Source organism: Lathamus discolor, chromosome 1 (assembly GCF_037157495.1).
Source record: "Lathamus discolor isolate bLatDis1 chromosome 1, bLatDis1.hap1, whole genome shotgun sequence".
NCBI lineage: Eukaryota > Metazoa > Chordata > Aves > Psittaciformes > Psittacidae > Lathamus > Lathamus discolor.
This window is the reverse complement of record NC_088884.1, coordinates 32,088,444-32,107,665: the sequence shown is the minus strand read 5'-3', so window position 1 is coordinate 32,107,665 and position 19,222 is coordinate 32,088,444.

Sequence of the window (19,222 nt, the reverse complement as noted above, 5' to 3'; positions counted from 1 at the left end):
TCTTTATTACATCTCAGAGTTAACGATTCAAAATGATACTGAACTAACTGGAAACATTTTAATTCTGTCAGACCCATGAGGCCTGGGGTTGATCTCATACCGAAATACATCAGAATTAATCTGGGTAAACTCAGCAAACCCGCTGACTCCAGCTGTGTTAGCAGCTCAGGAGCTTGGTATTGTATTTCTGAAGACAGCTCCAAGCCCAGTTTCATTTTCTGTGAACTTGCATTGTGACACAGTTCTCCCTGAACTGGTTTTATTTGGCATAAATGACAGATTCACTCTGGTTCTGAGGCTTCCCAGACAGAATAGAACAAACAAAAAGTATTTCTGGTTCAGCACCTGTGAGACCATTAACATGGCGACTCAGAAGGAGAATGGGAAAAATGCTAATTAATCCACAGAGAAGAACTCATGGTTTCATGTTATTGCAATACTTTTTGTGCTTGTTCAAACCTTTGCCACAGGAAAAACACCCCATAAATACAGAATATGCATGCTGTCCTTGAACTCACGACATCTTACTCCTATTCATTGGATTATGCAGATTCCTGGAGAACATCCACTCTCCAAGATACTGTCCAGCGCTCTTCACTAACCCTTTCAAACCCCTAAAAATCATCTCAGGCTGCAAGGAGAAACTGATATGTATTTCTGATGGTTCTGATTAGTTTGATGCCCATTTGACTCTTCAGCTCAGATTCATCTCACCTATTTTTAGATACCTAATTAAAGTGAGAGTGCTTGTCCTCAGTTGCTGCAATGAAGTAAGACAAGGAGCTCCCATGAGCCATTCATGGCTTGGGTGGGCTGGGTCCTCCCTGGAGGTGCCCTGTTTCTCCTCTGGTTGAAGAAAGATGCTAAAACTGCCTCTCATGGAGGCTCCTGAGCAAGATGAGTGAAGTTAGCTGCAACTGCTCCGGACACGTAGGCTAACTTCAGTTAGCTAACTTCAGTTAGCTAACTTCAGTTTGCATGGGGACAATAAAATAGGGCCCTGGTCCTTGAGAAGGTTTTGGTATTATTGCAGCAGTGTTTGTGTTTGCTGCTTCTGGCCTATACTTCTGCATGCCGTTTTTCCATTACTTCCAGCTTGCGGATCATCAGACAAGTGAGCCCAATGTGCATATTATATAATCAAAGCAGTGACTAGTCCCAGGAAAGCAGATGGGATTCTTTATCATTTTCCTTCACAAGCCTTTTACTCCAATTTCCATACCAATATTGTCACAAAGTTTTAAGATCTGTTTTCTAATGGCTTCTTGGTGGAATGAGAATTACACTCTAATACACAGACAGCTCTTTCCCATTCAACCTACAAAGCAAACAAATATATTAAAATTTCTAACTTGAACTCTCTGTGAAGAAAAACTTGAAGTAAAGAAACCATGCACTATGCAGTACCAGGAAAGATCCTTTTATATTATCCCTTCCAGAGGCACTAGAATTGACAAGGAGTGACTGTACGTTGGTGGTAGCTAACCAACCTATACATACAGAATTGTGCCGGTACACAGCTGAGTCTGGGAAGCAAGGATGAGTGCAAAGGAGGAAATGCCCACACCATACAGAACTGCTGGGTCAGTTGAAGCCTAAAGGAAAAGAAAAGCTTGCTCTATATCCTCCAGAACCACCCTTTCCTCCATCCCCTAGGTGAGCTGAGCTGGAAGATGTAGGGCATGAATTCATACCAGCAATGGAAGTTGTAATGAGATCAAATGGAGACCAAACTCCTGGAATCAATGTCTAACCCATGCATTCGAGCCCTGGTAATTCATCCACAGGAGCCACAGCACTGACCCTAGACAAAACCTGATTCCTCTTTAATCCACATGTATTTTGTTTTCTGGACAATCTCTCTCCCCTCCTGCTCCTGTAGTTCCTGTGTGTACTTAGCTACATTTTCTGTTCTTTCTGGTATTATCATTAGGAAAGGTTGTTTTTTATTATCTTTCACTAGACATCATTTTACCTCTGATCAAAAATCCCACCTACATACATTCTGTGAAGCCTCACAATGCCTGCAGGCACCAATCCTGTTTACATACACGGCATCTTTTCTCTCCTACTTAATGAAGTGCTATCACCCAACAGGTTTTTGTATCCCATCTGTCATGAACATAACACACAAACTACTTAACCTGAGTCTGTCAATAACAATTATTCTTCAGAACTATTTAGAACATCATTTAACATTGCGCTTTATACTAAAAGTGAGTGGTAACACACTGCTGGCAATACCTCATGGGGTAATAAATAACTCTGGGGTTAGGACTGAGGGGCAAAACAAGAGGCCAAAAGACTTTGAGTATTCTCAGAGTGCTCCTAGAGCATTAGAAATGATGAGCTTAGCATGTTGTATAAGAGCAGGAAATGAAAGGCAAATAATAGGATTAAAAGGCTGTGCATTAAAAATGTCAGAGGTATAACTTTTCTAACAACAAAGCAAACAAATTCTTGCTTAACATTACACTTTCATAATAATAATTATTGTTACTATTAGCAGGTTAATTAGCTCTTCACTGTACATAGTAGGTTGTGGCCAGAATATGATTTGGAAATTATAACATATCTGTGAGGTTTCTCACAGTGGCAACTGCTTACCCAGTTCTGAATCACTAACATTTTGATGCTATAAAGGTAATCTTGTGCTCTGCTGCTGTTTATCATTTCCACAGGCTATCTTCAGATAGCACCCACTGACAATAAGCTATTTTCTTACAGGACCATAAGGGAAGAGCTGCACAAAGGCACAGGTTTACAGAGGTAACTGAGCACCTTAAGATGCTGAGAAGTATCTACTCATGGGGATTTACAGAAGCATATAAGCACGGTAGACTTAGATGTAAGAAGCAGTCTTTGCCAGCCAAACCCAGCTGTGTTCCCAACTGAAACTGCTGGTGTCCACACTGCTTGCAAGGGCAAAGGGCTAATTTGCACAGGCTCCTCTGCATTGCTGGAGGACCCCTTCTCACTGACCCTGCAGGTATCACACAGAGGAAGGTTGGGTGATGGGCAGATTTCATCTTGAATGTCTGCTGAGCTTTGTCCTATTCAGACAATACTGTTGTCACCTATGGCACCCATCCACCACTGGTTTTACTCTGGTCCAAAGCAAGAAATCACACAAACGAACATCAGGTAAATGTGTGATTATAATTCAAGTTTGTGACCCTGGAAGTGTGACAGGAAGACCATTCTTCACTATGCAAAGATCAATGGTTCACACTGAAAAGGATGAGGAATGATGATTTCAGAATCGTATTGAAAATTAGAAGGCAGAGATTCTGTTACTAACTTCTCTCTCAGGTAAGTGAACATAATGTAAACATTAATCTGAGTATTTTATGCTCCAGTCACAGATTTGTCTCACTCAAGTTGCCAAATAGCACACACTCAACGTGTTCCTATAAGGAAGTAATTTTCTCCCCTGTGCCTCAGCTTCCCTTTTCTATCAGTGGAAGCTTCTAATCTAATAGTTTTAAAATTCTCACACAGAAAAATGTTTTCAGGCTTAATAGATGAAGGTAAATAAACTGTACAAATATGTTTGAAAAAGAACATCTCATAAATGCGGAAAGATTCAACATAAAGAACAATCAGAGCAAACACACTTGGAGTATTAAGTCTAAAATATTTGTAAGTATATAAATCTTCAGAACAAATCCTTTGAGCAAAGCTTTTCCTTTCACAAGAAAGTGCCATGCCAGAAAAATAATAAGGTTAAATCCTGTTTATATATATACCACACCTTAACAATACAGCTGCGCTGGCTAAAATCACTAATAACACCAAATTAGTTACTTGATATAGCTAAATTATCTCTCACTACAAATACCAAAGGTCTCTTAGCTCTAGCTGAGCCAAGACAATTCCTCCTCTGTATAAAATCTGTTCTTTTATGATAAATTTTTGCATTCAAGATAGATCACGTACATATGCGGGTTAAATGAAAACCTAGAAGACATGATAACTGAACAGGTGAGGTGCATAAATATCAGAAGGAGACGTGTCACAATGTAATAACAAGAAGATACACACAGAATAGTTCAGGCTGCATATGAGAAAAAATGTCTTAATAATGATAAGGTCTATCGGGCTGTGGAATACTCCATAAAGGGAAATAATAGAACCCCCATCTCCAGGGACAGGTATTAAGTACACTGGAAAAGATATGAAATAAAATGCTGCTGCCAGAAACAGTTCTGATGTGACTTGAGATGAAGTGGATTATTGTAACTGTATTCCGTAATTGTGTTTTTGGGACTTCAACATCTGTGATTCACAGTGGACGAAGAACACTACACAAGCATTCCAGGCTTGCAGTGACAGAACCAGTCACATTAACATTTGGAAGACAGTTTTGCAGACCTATCGGTGATTCCATGAAAGCATTTATTATTCAGAATATATATTGATAATAACTGGTAATTCACATTTAAATTTTCAAGTCTCGATTCCTTCCCTTCATTCCCTCTAGGCTTCATTTAACAAAAAACACGGTAAGCAAAACAGAGTGATATTTAGCTTTATAGAAATCACTGTGGAAATTATGTTGTCAATAAAGTCCAATTTCCCTTGCACTTTTATCTTTATGGCCATGGATATTTTCATACTTGTAAGTACTAACATACAGAATTAATGGAAAAAAAACCATTTTGTGGTATTATGACTTATGGAAAAAATACTGAAATTATAGTTTTCATCTAAGTTGAAGCCATTACGCTAACGGAACATGGAAGTATTTTCAATTGGTAGAAGAGGACATACAACTCTAGGATAATGAAAAATTTAGTGGTTACCCAGACTGAAAGCGGCAGCTATAAATTTACCCTCTAGAAATGTTAAGGTTACAGATACTGGAAGTATTTTAGTTCAAACAATCTCTTCTAGTCCCTTTCCCCAAACTGTATTCCAAGACAATCCCATCTGACAGGTATCTCTGAAGATTCCTTCACCTTCCAAGTCTGCAGACACTTCAGTAGACAGGGACTTAAAAGAACAAATGACTGACCCTGAGGAACTTGAAAGCTTTTGTTTGAGAAAGAAGATGGCAAAGCACAACAGGGCACAGTGTACACGTATCCACAGGGCATCATCTATGACAGAGACCCTGTAATTCCCTGAAGACCATAGTAACACATGAGAATTTTGTATCAATACCTATGGCTCCATCATAGAACCAGTTGAAATATTTGAGGTAACCTGACTACTGTCCAGAATAGGAACTGCACATATTATTGTGCGTACCATTTTGTCTTATTGGTGAATAAGTATGTGCATTCTTATCCTCCCCAGGAATACAAAATCTGGCCCATATCTGAAGCTGGGGAAAATAAAATGCCATGTCTCTCAGTGATGAGGTTATTTTGACACAAAAGGGATAACCAGTCAAACACGAGGTTTGAAATCTAACCTGCCTTGCTACAGAACTAAAATACATGGCAGAGGCAAGCCAGTATTGTCTGCTTTCTGCAGCTGAACTTTTGATCGAGCCTGTAGCATAATGTTATCTGCTTTTATTTATACTCTGCTGCCATAGCAATTTAGTTCTACATTCTGATTTCCTCCCAAATGGTAAAGATAAGCAGAAGAGAGGTTTAAATAAAAATTCTCACCTCACTTCTCTACTTAATGCAATACATTGCTTTTTAGTGTGGAATACATTTTTTCACCTCTGATTCCTGGTTCTCAGGTGTACAGCATTACATGCTCATACACTTTCAATCAGAACTTCAAGTACATAAGAACTAACAGTTCTGTTATTTCTGGCTGCTTTATTTCTCATCCCACATTTTCACTAGCAAGAGAGAAACAATGTGAGCAGTAGAATATTAGTTCTTATAGATAAGTATCTCACATGCCCCTTTTTCTCTGAACAAGTACATTGTATTCCGAGTTCCCACTCAGCATCTCTAGTGTCTTTTCAGGGTGGGTGGTAGCACATGCGTTGTCTGCTTCTGAGTTTGGGACGCACTGATTGACAGCCATGCACACTGATGAACCAACTTGCGGGTATATTTGCCTTTCCCATAGCAGAGGGCAGTAATTTACTCCTCTACTTAGCTGCAAATTTTAATGACCAGCTGGTTCATTATGGGGATAGAGGGAGACAGACAGATGGGAGAAGAGGCAGAAAAATCTACTATCGCTGTCACCATTGTTACCAATTGTATGTGGAGAACATAACTTCAGTCTCTTGGTAAATTGAAAATGGCTTACAATGGTATCTAAACATTTCAGAAACTATAAAATGACAAATGATTCTATGATTTAACTTTCTATAGTCAACTGTGTTTTCTAAATATCAGATCCTATAGATACCCAGGAGAATGAAGAGAAAGGTTTTTACTTCGCTGGTACTTCTAATCATAATGCAGGATTTAAGGTTGTTATAACTGGCTCATACCTGGGTGATAAAAGAATCAGCCAAAATCTGGTAAGAACTTTTTTTCAGAGGAATTCTGGAAAGCACTTGAAAACCAGAATTGCAAGCCATGTAAATTCACTGCTTTGGCTAAAGCTTTAATTTACACATTAATATAATTTACAGACTTTGAGCTTTCTGTCAGCATGTAACTAAACCCTAAGCTAGAGTTACCTTTAGTGAAAAGGAAAAGCATTTAGGAAAAAAAAAAAAAAAAAAGGCACCTTTTTCTCTTGAGTTTGAAGAGAATTATTCAAGTCGCTGGAAGTACTGTCTTTAAGAGGTCAGATTCTAAATAGAGGTGATATTTATGTTATGTTTAGGCATCTAAAGTTAGGTATCCAGCCGAAGCTGGTCATCTAGATTCACTTTGCAGGTGGAGAGAGGTCAGCATTCATGTCATCCTCTATTACTCGTCTGAGAGGAATGAATTAGTACTTCAAGGCACCTACTGCTTCCCACAGATAGATAGGAACGAACAGCTAATTTTTAAGTTTCTGAAGCTGAACGGGTGACTCCTAACCAGGTAGAGTGGTTGCTGTGCAACAAAAGATTTGTGGCCAACTAGAGACACATAAAAATCAGGTGAACTACAGACACTTCTGTTACTGAGGGGTCACCATGTGCTTTTGGGAAGGAGGAGGAACCAAGGTGCAGAGCCAGCGAAGGGCTTCACCACCTCAGCTTGGTAAAGGAAAAACATGTGTTGAATGCAAAACAGTGTAACTCTGAAAGCAACAGAAGAGCTTACTGCAGTCCAGGAGGCACCTACATTTCAGGCTTGCCTCATTATTCTACCTTATATTTCTTCAGACGCTGGTTTACTTTGGGCCTATCCTGAACTACCAGCAGTCAGCTGAGCACCTCAGCACCTGACTTGCAGTGTGTCATACTGTGATTTCATCCCCATTTATTTCTTAGTCTGATAGACAAACCTCTCACCTATGGAAGCAGCAAATGAAAGTTCATTTTCTCTCAGCTGAAAGAAGACTTGAATAGCAAAACATATGTTTCTGCCAGTCATCTGTGCAAATACAGATTTTTGCCGACAGATCTTAAGAATCTATTATTTAAAAGTAGGTGCTAAACTAATTCCATGTTAATAATCTTTATTGCATCCATACAGTCCAAATGAACTGTATTTTCTCACTGGGTGTGTAACTTGGGTGCCTAACATGTCCTTTGGTTCTATAACAAAAACTTCAAGGGTCTGGTTCCCACTTGCACTTGGATTTACCCTGAATGTTTTCAAAAAGTAAATGTTGCTGAATCTCATCATTAGTGTTAGACAACCACTGTATGAGATAACACTGAAGCTAAATACAGAACAATGGAGAATCTTAGGTCCTCAGACCTCAGTGTTCATTTCTTAGCCTGTGCATTAACATTTCCCACATAGTTTTTAAGTTTTCAGAAGCCAGTAGTATTCTAGATTTGCAGAAGGCTGTGAATAATAATGTGCATTAGTAAGGTAGCAGCAGACACAAGTTCCTGCTGATCCAAGATTGTTGTTAATGACTACATTGCTTGCTAAAAATGTAAACAAATTCCTACATAGAGAGAACCAAGGCATGCCAGTTGCCTAGTTGCTAAAGAATATTAACATCTAAGCAAAGAAATGCTCAACTGTGCTTTCATTTTCAAGAGATGAATTTCACAAGTAATGTTTTTTCAGAAAGGATACCAAAATCACTTGAAAGTATGATACATATGATAAGTGTAAGGATTTTATTCCCTTCATTGTCCACACTATTAAAGTCTCTAGCATCAGACACTAAAATGGCAGAGTAATGAAGCAAATCTTCAGCAATAAGATAAAAATTGTATTTATTAAACTGAATTTCACCCTTTAGTGCTACAATTGAAAAGCCATACACATTTCTTAAACCAACATCTTAGTTTGATAATCTGTGCAGGTGCCAGGTTAGAATCAGAATTCATCTCATATCCCTGAGATGGATCCACATACCTCCAACATGATGCCAATATGAGTCTTTCAAACTGACTTCAGCTGAGCTTTTCCTATGACATTAGATTGCAAAAGGATTAGGCTGCTTCCTGAAGATTCTTATTTAAGTATATATGCCAAGTTTAGCACTGGGGGAGTTTATTTTTGGAATATGGGAAATGTGAGGATACAGTTGCATTAATAAGTTTATAGAAAGTTCTGCAACACAGAATAATACATTTCACATTTCACGTTTAGCTTTCTGGATAAACAAAAAGCTATAGAATTCTGGGATCCACCTAACAGAGCCTGACTTACTCACAATTTTGTCTAAGAAATTACTTATTACTAGTTATACAATCTTCAATGCATTAAAGAGAAAGTGCAGGCCCCAACTGTAGACACATAAATACAATACAGCTTTGTCTGGAGCCTTTCATAGAAAGCCAAATAAGGACATCCAAATGAGAGTTAGGTTCCTCTTCCCAACAACTTAAGAAGCAATAGTTGTGGGCTATCCCAATAAACAATTTTGGAATGGACTTGATGCATGGGGCACCCAGTCAAGGACTCTCTGGCTGCTGTATGAATCACTAAAACAGTTCAGGGAATGGCTGCTCACAGGGTGAGTCCTTTCTGACCAGGGATGCTGCCATAGCTACTACTGTGAAATAGTTGCTCTGTGATAGCTATTCCAGAGTAGCTTCTCTATGTGAATATCTATTTCCAGAACTTACTCTTCCCAAACCATGTTCATAATGCTAAATTGCCTCAAAACAAATTAAACCATAGTTGATTGCTGGCATATCTATACTCATCAGTTTACTCTTTAGCAACAAGGTTGGAGAAGACAATTAGAAAGTCTTGAAGAACAGCACCATGTCCTGGGCATGGGTACAGGTCCTTTTTCTAAAGATATTTTCCTCCTGGCTAATATATGTTTTTCCAGGACAAGGACCTACTTATATGCAAACCCTGCATCAAAAGGAGATGGCTCATCCACACACAGGCACCAGATTTGTATTGATTAAAGTTTCAGCAGAGCTGGAAGCAGGCACTTGTCATATTTCTTTATGCACCAAACATTAAGAATGCCCATTTTAAGCACTAGTATTGTAAAATATAGATGGCAAAGGCTAGGCTGGGTGTAAGACATCTTCAGCAGTAGTTCAATTTCTTCATCGGATCACTGGTACCTGAGAAATATACAACGCAAAATCATGCCATCCAGATGGACCTTGACCGGCTTGTGAGGTGGGCTGATGCCAACCTTATGAAGTTCAACCATGACAAGTGCAAGGTCCTACGCCTGGGTCGGAGCAATCCCAGGCACAGCCAGGTTGGGCAGAGAAGAGATTCAGAGCGGCCCTGCGGAGAAGGACTTGGGGGTGCTGGTCGATGAGAAAATGAACACGAGCCGGCTTCAGTGTGTGCTTGCAGCCCAGAAAGTCAACCGTATCCTGGGCTGCATCAAAAGGAGCGTGACCAGCAGGTTGAAGGAGGTGATCCTGCCCCTCTACTCTGCTCTTGTGAGACCTCACCTGGAGTATTGTGTGCAGTTCTGGTGTCCCCAACATAAAAAGGACTTGGAACTGTTGGAACAAGTCCAGAGGAGGGCCACGAGGATGATCAGGGGACTGGAGCACCTCCCGTATGAAGACAGGCTGAGGAAGTTGGGGCTGTTCAGCCTGGAGAAGAGAAGGCTGCGTGGAGACCTCAGAGCAGCCTTCCAGTACCTGAAGAGGGGCTATAGGGATGCTGGGGAGGGACTCTTTGTCAGGGACTGTAGTGACAGGACAAGGGGTAACGGGTTAAAACTTAAACAGGGGAAGTTTAGATTGGATATCAGGAGGAAATTCTTTCCTGTAAGGGTGGTGAGGCACTGGAATGGGTTGCCCAGGGAGGCTGTGAATGCTCCATCCCTGGCGGTGTTCAAGGCCAGGTTGGATGAAGCCTTGGGTGGCATGCTTTAATGTGAGGTGTCCCTGCCTATGGCAGGGGGGTTGGAACTAGATGATCTTGAGGTCCTTTCCAACCCAAACTATTCTATGATTCTATTATTTGCTTATTATATTTTATAATGCCTGCCAGTTTATAAAGTCCTCATACAATTTCTACTTACCTGTATAAGTAACATTACAGCATTTGTTTATACCATATAGTTAAATTTTACTTTTCACGTGGATAAATTTACTTTGCACAACAGAAATCAATGAGTTACAAAGCAAGTAGTGTGTAAAAACAGCGGGCACAGTGCAACTTAGGAAATCTTAGAGATGACAGTGAAGTGTGTGAGCATAGTAAAGGGAGCTCTTCATCAAGATACATCACACTGCTTTTGTCAGAACAGCACTGTTTGCAATGCTTGCAGAGGTCATTCTAGCTCTTGGTGTTGCTAAAACCCATGCCTTTATCACAACCTCAAAACATTTGGTATTTTTCCGAAGTCCTCAGGATGAATGGATGGATGGATACTTGCTTGCTTTCATGGAAATTTCCTACTCCTTACAATGTTACCAAACAGTTTGGAAATGTATGGGCCTATAAAAGAGACTCAGAAATCCCACAAACTATCATTGGTTTTAATACCCAGATTTTTTATATGTATCCTATTTGCAGATTTGTGGTGTTGCCTTTTCTTGCAAACTATAGCAATCTATTATTCAGTTATGTTTTCATACTTGGCTACCGATATTACTGCACCATTTTATTTCTACTTAAGGAAGTAAAAAACCTAAATTAAAAAAAAATAAATAAATGAGAGAGTAAATCTGGATATGAAACAAGTTTACAGTTTGCAGACTTATTTTTCCAGAAATGTGATTTTGGTTTGAATCAAATGAAGCAGTAAATCAGTACAAACTTTACGCCAAACCAGCAGCTCCGTAGACACAGAAGCTGATAAGTGAAACCAATTCCCTCATTAATATTACTGTGAAGAAAAAGAAGAGCAGTTTTGAGAAGTTGCTGGGGGCTCCCTGCCTCCATGGCAGAAGGGCAGACCTTCCAGCTGACTCCCGTGAAGACAGCCACCATGGCCCCTGAGTCTTCTCCTGGGGATTAGTTTTATGATTTGGCAAAGCACTCAATACCAAATAAGATACATGTTTGGCCAATGGCTGGACCAGATCACACACAAAGCTCTGAGAAAACTGTAAGAATAACGACTTTAAAAGTTTTTTAAATGATTGCTGTTTTCATCTTCATGGGAATAATGGTAAAAGTGTTCAAGGCCAGGTTGGGCAGAGCCTTGAGCAACATGGTCTAGTGTGAGGCATCCCTGCCCATGGCTGGTGGGTTGGAACTAGATGATCTTAAGGTCCCTTCCAACTCAAACCAGTCAATGATTCTATGATTCTATTTCTAGTATGGCGATAGTCTGTAACCAGAAAGTGACCCTCTGGACAGAGACAAAGAGCAGTATGTTCTCTGATAATATAGCAAGGTTTTGGGGACATCATCTGTACAAGGGGCTGAAAATAGAGGTAGCTATTTTCAATATTAAGTCACAGCAGAGTAAATAAACTAGTATTGGGTGAACAGATTGAAAATCTGAGCCTTTCCAAAACCAGAACTGGTTTAAACTTCAATATTGGACTTTCCATATAGAGAAAGCACAACAGGACAACGTATTTAATTGCAAAGATGAGCCATGAGAGAGAGATCTAAGTCATTTCTCCCAGTCATCAACCTATGTATTTCTTTCCTCATCTGACATTTGACACTGTTTTTCCTCTAAACCATTCTTCTTTTGAGGAGCTCATCAGTTGTTGTTCTGGGTACAGCTTCCCAGAGCTGATTAAGCACATTCCTGGGTGTCCCCACTGCTGTACTAGGTACTCCCCCTTATACTCTTACCTGGAAACCTCCAGAGAGAAGGATGGAAATAGGGCCAGCTGAGAGGTCTGCCTCAGGCTACGAGAGCTGGATTTGCTTTATTGGGTGGGTAAAACCTGTATGTAACCAGCAGTTAGCAACTGGCATTGTAAAGGATAGAGTGGGCATGTAGAGCTAGATGGGGTCAATGCCTCACATTTGGAAAGGGAAATAAAGCATGTGGAAGCTGGAACATAGAAACAGTAATAACAACTTGTCTGTGCTAAATATTCAATGAATAGTGACATGATTAACAAATTAATAGCTTTAGACATTTATAAAACACAGCTTCAAGCACTACAGCTTCCAGAGAGAGGGATGCCACTCTGCTCCCAGTCCTTGAGCAGCCACTGAATCCGACTAGCAGGATAGGAGGGATAATGGCAGAGAAAACCCTGGCAAGCACAAAGCAAGCAAATTGAGAAGCCGTTTCAATCCCTTTTATCTTTATTCATTTGTTCTCACTGCTCTTTACAGCAGGGAACAAACAACTCTGAAATTAAGGTTTGACTTCTTAACATGGGTAGTTTTTCATGGTGGTCACTGCGAAGAACTAGCACATGGCCCATGGAAGACATGTACATTAAAATAAATGAATAACTGCAATGTGCTTGAATGAACAGGGAGAAGCAGTGGTCCACTGATCCTGGAAGTATGGGAGAAGGCCATGTTTAAGAAACCAGGCAAACCCTGTGTTAAGGCACCAGAATGGGAAATAGCAGATGCTGTTACCATTCTCATTTCTTCCTTACTCCTCCTGCCTGAATTCGAACAAGTCTCTAAGTCTTTCTCTGCCTCACTCGAAAATGGAGTTATAATATTTTTTTGCCTTGCTGTGGGACACTGTTATTCAGATAGATACTGTGCTGGTGGGTACAACTGACCAACCTCCCATGTATTAAAAAGAAAATACATTCATACAGATGATGACTTTACCACTGGAAAATGTCAAGTGAATGAGGTGCACTCATTTTTCATAGGTTCCTTCAATCCACTTTGTTGTAATAAGAAAGAAACAACCTCTGTGGGGACCTGAGTCACTTTTGCCCTTATTTTAATTATTTATGCCAGTGTTTTTCCTTGAATACAATACAGATAAATCAGTATAAAAATGAAGTAATACCATGGTGAATCAGAGCTTTTGTTTTTCTCCCTGGAAGTTGTGCCAGCCTTGCAGTCCAAAACAATTACTACCATGTAATTTATTTTCACTTTATTATGTTTCTCTGAAATCATTGGAGTTTGCTGGTTATGCAATAGTTTCCCATATTCATTTCCCTACAAAATGAAACTTCAGCTGGGAATACATACAAATTGAGGATTCAAATCTTTCTAAGAAGTTTTGCAAAACTTCCTTTATAGCTCGCTTCTATCAAATCCCATTTGGTTTTGTAAGCTGCTGAAAACCCTAATCAGAAACGTCTGTGCTTATGGGCTCAAAACAGAATATCATCTATATTTTACCTTACTTCCCTGTAAGAATCCCTGAATAACGTCAGAATGGCATGCCTTTCCTAACGCAAACATTTGGCAAAACAGTGCTGTAATAAATGATGTAACAAGGGAGATCCTAATAAGAAACATGTGTACAGATTGCTGAAGGCAAGCTCAAAATATGTCAGAGTCTAAGAATTTACCACAAGGAAAAATTATTGACAAAGAATACGTGAAAAATGTTTATGTTCAATGTTTCTTGAAATGCACTATGAATGCGTAACAACACCACACAAGTAAACCATATTGCTCTTTTCATATTTACAAAGCTATTGAAGGGTTGGCACAGGGAAATGCTGTCCCATGCTGTCCCTGACTAGCAGCTACTTAGAAATGCACTTACTGTACGTAAGCACTGGTCTTTCCATGGTGCTTCAGAGAAGCTGAGCCTTATTTCACACAAATGAACACATTCAGCCTTAGACTGCTTGTGCAGGATAGGAAAAGATGATTATCTCACACATTTTGATTGGAAACCCCAGGGACAGAGAGATCAAAATTGTTCCTCTAATCTAATCTAGATGTAATAAAACTTGGGCAATCAATTTAATTTACCTGTTACTTCATAAAAAGATGCTATGCATCTGAATCTTCCATTGCTTTCAGTTAAAGTAAACGGCGTTTGGCCTCCTTGGACACCATTTTTCAATTTCTCAAGTCAGAGAAAATGAGTATGTGAACTTCAAGGTCATTCATAACATAAGGAATTTTTCTAAGGATGCTCCTACATTTACCCTCCTACATTTACCATCCTAATAATCTAATTCCTTATCAGAGAATCACAGAATTACAGAATGGTTTGGGTTGAAAGGTTGAAAGATCATCCACCTATTTCCAACCCCCCTGGCACAGGCAAGGACACCTTCCACTAGACCAGGTTGCCCAAATCCTCGTCTAAACTTTCCTTGAACATGCTTCAACACAATACTGTTTTTCCATTATTATAGGACTTTTCGTTCATCTATCTGTGCTACTCTGAAATGAGTAAAAAACCCGTGCTGCTGAAACATGCTATGTTCTGAAAAACCATACTGGGCCCCCACCAGCAGGTAGGGGAAGTGGCCATCAAGACTGCAGGCAGGGATATAAAAAAGTGCTCTCTGAATGTCATGTCTTTCAGCTCTAGGAAGAACAAGCAATGAAAGAAAAATAACAAGGAGATTGACATATTCTGGACATCAAATAATAAAGTCAGACAAGAGAGCGTCACCCTTTTAGCCTCCTGATAACTATAGGCTGACTTTCCTGATGCCCTATGGACTGGACTCCAAGAGGCAAAAGTGCTGAAATCCTTCAAGATCTTGTACTTTCTTAACGCCTTGGTCATGTCTAGAAGGAAAATACTTGAAGTGTTATACAGTATTGAGTGGGGATGTCCCTGCTGTACCAGGCACCTGATTATGAGAGCTTAGGGACTACTAACAGCAGTGTATGTCACTGATACTCAAACGGAAGTTTATTCTCCATGCTTGACCAGTAACTAGATTTTTTCCCCAGAGCTTTTCAAAGTGTTTTAAAAAGCTGGAAACAAAGTTTCAAGGCTTTAGTTGACGATAATTGTTTCTCCACATGAGGCTACACAGTTTGGAGGAGAGCTGAGGATGGCCTTCTAGAAACAAACTCTGTTACCCATAAGCACATAAAATATTTCTCTGTTCTATAAAAATAATGCCGATTCTGTTCAAACAAACTCACTGCTGAGCTGCTGCAGAGAGCTTCAATATTTTTAGACTATTCGGGCCTCAGGCAATCTGAAGTAAATATATTTATTTTAGCTTATCCCTGATGTAAACAGAGAAAACCTGAACATCAGGGTAAAGGTCATAATCCCATGGGCAACATCAGCTCTCTTGAATTTTGAGGAATAGTTCTGACTGAATGTGCAATAAAGCTCAACTGCTCTGCTCTAGATCTCAGTCTTTACACACTCCTCCAAGTCCCCCAGTCTGAAAATGTTGAACCTTTGAGTTTCACCTTGCATATCAGGCAGGAGTGGGTCAGCTACAAGTGCTGGACAAGCTTCAAACTGTGAGTCAGTCTCTTGTCATCACTCTTTAAATCAGGAAACAAGAAACTCCTCCGATGAAGCTATCTATTTTCACTTTATTTTTGTGCAATCTGTACTCATTTTGCTATTTGATGCTTTTAATTTAGTTAAAACAATGCAGGCAGAACAGCTAAGTCCTTTATGCTACATTTTGCCACACGGATATATGCATTTAAAAGCTTATACAGTTTGTCTTAATTTGTCTTCCTTTATTGTGCTAGAAAGTGAGGAATGGCATTTATTAATTGTTCTACTCATGACTTCCTGCTTTGGCAGGAATCAGAATGCATTTCAAAATACCAGACGTCTCAGTTATGCCTGATTATTATTTATGCAAGATCATTTCTTATGCTCTGGACAGAGAAGAAAAAAAAATCATGTATCAAAACCATTTATTACTGAAAAGTGAGTAAAAATTGGAAAGTAGTTATTGTTTCGTACCACAGAGTCCTTCAGGATTCTAGATCTAGGCAGATCACAGTCTCTCAGATCTCTGGGATATTCACATGTACACTGCTGCAGGTCCATCTCAGTGCCTGCACTGCTTATATACAGTGGAGTGGCCTATCTTCTGTGTACCTGAAGTTATAATTTATGAATAACTTTTCATAACACACTGTTCCCGTGTTTTTCTGCTCACAAGAATTCAAATATGCACAGAAGATAAACTCTTCAGGGATATTATCCACTGGGCTTGTATCTAGTGAGGCTATTCCAAATCTAACATAATGAAATGCTAGGTTAAGACCTTAGCATGTTTGACTTTATTTATAGCAAAGCAGCTGTACTAGTTCAAGGCATTTTATTTTTCCAAGGAAGCTTTTGCACAATTGTCTGTCTTTCTTGTTCAAATTATGAAGAGGAAAAAAAAAAAAATAAAATTGGCAGTGTATGAAAGGAAGAAAGCAGACATGAGAAACACATTCCTAACATGGATCCACAGTGACACAATGAAGACCCTAGTCTGGGAATTCATCAAAGTCTGTATATATTTGAAAGAAAGGAGGAAGTCACTTCAAGAGATCTCTCTCAAAGTCAGATTTTTCAGATGATCTCCTTGAAATTGCATGCATCAAACCAACTCCTTCATGTAAATCCAGGCTCTGGTGCTTAGAGGGTGTAGTGTCCCCTGAGTTGCTTTACAATTATAACCCAACTACATCAAGTTTTGTTAGCTAAACAAGCTGCAGTGATGCCTCTACTCCTACAAACCAGTGAAATCACAGAGGCACACTGAACAGTGTTATATTCCAGTGTGCATAAGAAGTTCCATTTTGTGTTAAATTAGATATTAACCGATAGTAAGCAATTATTTATAATGCTACACAGGAAGGCTTTACAGGAAGAGCACATGCAGTTGTGTTTTCAAGCTTCACACTGTCTCCTCACTGATGATTGATTGATTTCTGAAGCTATGTGATGCATGAACACTAGGCAATTATTAGGTTATTTAAGATGTAAGCAGATTTAGACCAGCTGTGGATGTATCTTCCATGTATTTACACATTATGTATACAGATGACAAAGGGTCATGTCCTAAGGATGTTGGCAATTTATGAGATCTCAGGATCTGGCCTAAAGAATCACGTGCAGCTTTTGTATTTATCTGAAGTTCTTTGTCAATCAGCCATGGATTCCCAGACCATCCAAAGCAAAGGAACACGTCCACAGTCACAACTCTTATGCATCACCAAGCATTCTCTTTGCCTTGCAGATACAAGAGGTTCACACATCACAGTGTGGGATTCACTGTACTAAATTCCATTTCAGTTTCTCAAATTGTAGGGCAGCTTAACTAACAGTGGAAGAAAAAACATGGGTCACTGAGTCCAGTCCTGCATAATCTCAGGCAAGCACATCATTGTCACTAGAGCCAGAAGGGAGCACAAAGACATCCCCTCTATCCTCTGTACTACTACACACTAAACATCACACTGTATTTGACTTAAGACCTTTCACTTTAAGAAACGATAAACCTAAGTAAATGATCATGTGCAATGACAGAAGAAACTGACACACTCACCTCTGGATTGGGTCTTTGCAACAACAGCCAGAAAACTGCTGGCACTAAAACTCGTATGACCTATATTTATGCTACCCTAAAGAGAAATTGTTCTTCCTCATTTCTGCAAAGTAAAAACAAAGGACAGGAGTTTAAATAATGGCAGGTAGTCTTATACAGCTCAAAACCAATAAATGGTCAGTACTAAGAAATTTTACTGGTACCTCCACGTAGGTTAACATCTTAGTACTAAACCTGAATTACAAGTAAGTGACTGAGATAAAATGAAAAAAGATAGGCCTAAGGCAGGAAGACTTAAGACCTTAGGAATGGATTTCTAACTCTCTAAACACAATTTTTCTAAATTGCAGTGATAACCTTTTATTGGAATCTGTTTTGTGCCTCTTTCATATTTTATCATTATAGCATCAACACAACTGCACTTGGGATATACACGGTCATGGATTCAAGCCTGACAAGTATGCTTGACCCAGCTTTTGCAAGAGAAACTCAGTGTCACACAATTGCCTGGATTTCTTTTTCCCCCACCAAGGAGAAGGTTGCCCACATTCCAGAGTCCAAACTGCAGTGGTAACACGGCATGCCGCTATGGTGGTGGAACAGTGATGAGGTTAGTTTAAAGAATAAACTAATTTACACCTGGAAATTTCCATGCTGTGCCTCACAGGACATCACCATGAGACATGCCTGTCAATGGCACCACAAGACACCTGCCAAGCCATCATCTGACATTTAGGCTGCAGAGAATCATGGCACGGTTTGGGTTGGAAGGGACCTTAAAGCTCATCCAGTTCCAATGCCTGCCACAGGCAGGGTCACTTTCCAGTAGACCAGGTTGCTCCAAGCCCCATCCAACCTGGCCTTGAACACTGCCAGGGATGGGGCAGCCACAGCTTCTCTGGGCACCCTGTGCCAGTGCCTCACCACACTCATAGTGAAGAATGACTAACCATGGAGAGGTACAGAGGACTGTCTGCATCCCTGGGCAATAGCTAGGACTGAGACACCCTGACCACGGCCCTGCACCCAAATAAGTCCTGCTGAATGTGATTTTCTATAGGGTTCATGCACAGCAACTCTTCCTCCTCCTATGGTCTCAGAGGAGCCATATACATTGCAATATGGAAAGTGTGCCCCTGCTACCTGGCCAACAGCATGAATCTCATGTCAGTTTAATCAGGAAAGCAGATGGTCTGAATGTGCCACTGTGTATTTTCCTGAGCAAATGCCTATTTAGAGAGTAACCCCCAGCTAGGAAGATGAGCTCATTCAGACTCAAAACTTCCACGTGAATAGCAAAAGGGAACATAATACCAGGCACATTTGTTTCATTAATAAGTGGTTTTATGCTGAGAGTTTCAAAGCTGTCGAATGCAAATATCAACCTTGTCACATCTCTCCACA